General features: G+C 40.8%; 1 pseudogene; it reads left to right on the top strand.

Annotated features, from left to right (window-relative positions):
- LOC138048741 (broad substrate specificity ATP-binding cassette transporter ABCG2-like) overlaps positions 1–2500 on the top strand; it is a 20614-nt pseudogene that overhangs the window by 9354 nt on the left and 8760 nt on the right.

The following is a 2500-nucleotide window of genomic DNA, read 5'->3' as shown; positions in this document are numbered from 1 at the left end:
GGTTACTTGTCTTTCGATTCTGAATACGAATGAGTACTTGATTAACCACTCCCCTTGGGACTTTTCAGGGGCAATGTTCAAAACTTTTGAGGGGGACTTTTGCCAGACTGCTTTATGGCGCAAATGGCAGCCGTACAGTTTGCAATATAAGGGAGTTTAAGCAAAGACGCCGGCTACGGCTACGGCAACGCCACAAAGCAAGAATATCATTGGTTAAAAAAGGAAAAATAATCGTGCTGCACGTGCAACACGAATTTCCGTGCATTTTTTGCCGCACTCCACAAAACAATAACGTGAAATCACCAAATTTTAGGTTGTGACGACAACGTGAGCATATAATAATGAGACAGTCATTTTCTCTTTTGACTTTAAAACCGTTCGTACCCATCGAGTCACACGATAGTTCGCCTTTACTGTACAAGGTGAACAAGACGGAATAATCGGGAAATACTTGCGATAGCGCTAAGTTATATTTTGGACTGACGTTTTCGTTGCCGTAGTCGTCGTCTTTGCAATAGGGACCTTAAGCAAGGACGACGACGACGGCTACGAGAACGTTGCCTAAAAATATTATTTCCCGTTACTGTAATAATTTTACGATTACTCCATGTCGTTCGGCTTGGAAAGTGTGAATGCGCAATCCAAGAATAAAATTGATGAGAACGGTGTGGATATTTAAAGAGAAAATTGAAAATTCGTCGTCATGTGCTCTCGTCCTCCACATGACCTCAAATTTGATCATTTCACGTCGTAGTCAAGACGAGTACGGCAAAGAAATGTATCAAAATGTGAAACGCACGTGCAGGGCGTGCAAAGCTATTGTTTTTGCCTACTGAATATGCAAATTTGTTGCGTTCTCGTAGCCGTCGTCGTCGTCCTTGCTTAAGGTCCCTAATAACTGAGTAACAAGTAGAATTCACAGGTGCCCCCGGAACAGAATAAGTGAGAGACTAACACCAGGAGCTCAATAGGGGATCCTCTATCTCCACTAATTGCTTAAGTCAACCCTTTCCCGAGTAAATTCATTTTTAGGAACAGGTTTTTCCCGCGAAAAGTATTATGTTTTCTTTGACGCTGAGATAGCTCTGTTTTGATTGGCTTTTACAACAGTGTGCGTGCTGAATCTCCCAAGGGAGACCGTCTTTCGATGAATAAATCTACTCTACTCCCAAGCCAAGTAAGGGAGAGAGAGACTCCTTTGATGAGCTCCTGACGAACACTATATTCTGAAATATCGATAGGATTTTAAGAGCTAAACTTGCGTCGTGGTGTCATCAGCGATTGAAAGTTTCTTGAAGTGTCTTTGTTTTTCTTAGCTGGTAACAGTATCTGGACGAGCAGCGAAAAACATACTGAGAAATCCACAGACTTCAATTGTTCAGGTGAGAGACTCCCACGTTGGCTCACCTTGGGCTTATTTTTTTGGCTTGTCACGCTATCTTAAGGACGTTCGCGCGAAAATTTTTGAACATTGATTTTTTTCTGAAACTTTAACCACTGTAAGATAATGAGTTAGTTATGTCAGAAATGTAAAAAAAATGGGGGGTCACCGACTTCGTTTTGGAGAGAACATGCCCGGAAAAACACCCAAAATGTGACGGCAAAATCGGGCTTCGTTAGCGAATAAGGCCAGTGTCTGTAAACCCAAATATAATGCAATTAAATCTTTGAAGTGAAATCTTCTCTGCTAAATATTATTTAAGTGGACTTATTAAGTGAATTTAGTCAACTGGTGAGGTTCCTTAAAGATCAAGTTCGCAGTTAGCGACTACAGTTTCACGCGCTTTGCAGCCACAAGATGGCAGGATTTGATGTCCCGTGAGCAGAAATCTTGAAATTTTTTTAACTTCCCACATTGACTCTTTGTTCATTTTTGGACAACGTGGAGATAATTGTAAATAAAATCCGTTTCTGGAAAGAAAAATAGGGGTCACCGAACGTCCAAGAGCGTTAAATCCAGGCAAAGCTATAGCAATGGTCTTTTGCCCTATCATTTCTCATTTTATGACTTAGCGCGCGTGCTCGTGTATGACGTGGCGTGTGCATTTGCATGCGCAGTAAGAATGCGCAGAAACAATTGGCGCGAACGTCCTTAAGGAAATATTGCGTGAAGAGCCAAAATAAATCACGCTCGCCTTGTGCTTTCTATCTATACTTTCCGTTAGTATCCTAAGTGGACTGTTTTTGCTATCATCGTCTTGTCTGAAAGAAAGGGGTATGTACGCATTGCATTTTTATTTGCGAATGAATATTTTGTTTTGTTTGTTTTTTAAAGCATAACATTTGGGTTTGCGTTGGATTTCAAAGAATAAAACTTTCAAAAATTCCGCTTTTGGGGAAACCTTGCATATAAAATTTTTAATGAAGACATCGACTTCGTCCACTTCGAGGAAATGGCCTCGTTAAGCGATCATTATGGTCATAGCGTCAACCGCTTCGTTATTTATTAAATGTTTACAGGATTTTCTGCGTTCAAGAAAGTCACAGAAAATCGAGGATT

Source organism: Montipora capricornis, chromosome 5 (assembly GCF_036669925.1).
Source record: "Montipora capricornis isolate CH-2021 chromosome 5, ASM3666992v2, whole genome shotgun sequence".
NCBI classification, from domain to species: Eukaryota; Metazoa; Cnidaria; class Anthozoa; order Scleractinia; family Acroporidae; genus Montipora; species Montipora capricornis.
Note: the sequence above shows the minus strand (reverse complement) of the source record. Positions and strands in the feature narration are given on the sequence as shown.